Source organism: Corvus brachyrhynchos, unplaced genomic scaffold (assembly GCF_000691975.1).
Source record: "Corvus brachyrhynchos isolate BGI_N302 unplaced genomic scaffold, ASM69197v1 scaffold115, whole genome shotgun sequence".
NCBI lineage: Eukaryota > Metazoa > Chordata > Aves > Passeriformes > Corvidae > Corvus > Corvus brachyrhynchos.
In genome coordinates this window covers 5097911-5098317 of record NW_008239553.1, presented here as the reverse complement: position 1 = coordinate 5098317, position 407 = coordinate 5097911, and positions in this window count along the sequence as shown.

Here is a 407-nt window from a genome sequence, read left to right as displayed (position 1 = left end):
GAAAGAAAAAGACCACTTTTACTGTGCGAGAACTTAAGGGGGTTTGGAGATCTGGTCAGCTTTCACGAACATCTGAATCCTCTTAGAGCTCCCCGGCCCAGCTGTGAGTGTGTGTCTATGCGAGAGGGAGAGAAAAAGAGTGGTTCCTGGTGCCCCTCCAAGCGCATTAAGGACACTCGGGCCTTTTAATTTTAGGAATGAATGCTGATACTTGTGTTTCTTATTGTGATCCGGCTGCCATGGATTCCTACTACAACGCAGCCTCCCAGGACACAGAAGGCTCCTCGCCTTTTAGGGCATTTCAAGCAAGTGACAAGTTCAGCCCTACTTTCCTGGCCAGCAAAGGACAAGGCTTTGGTGACAGCAGCACTAAGTGCCGGAGCCCCTCACGCCAGCAAGCATGGACA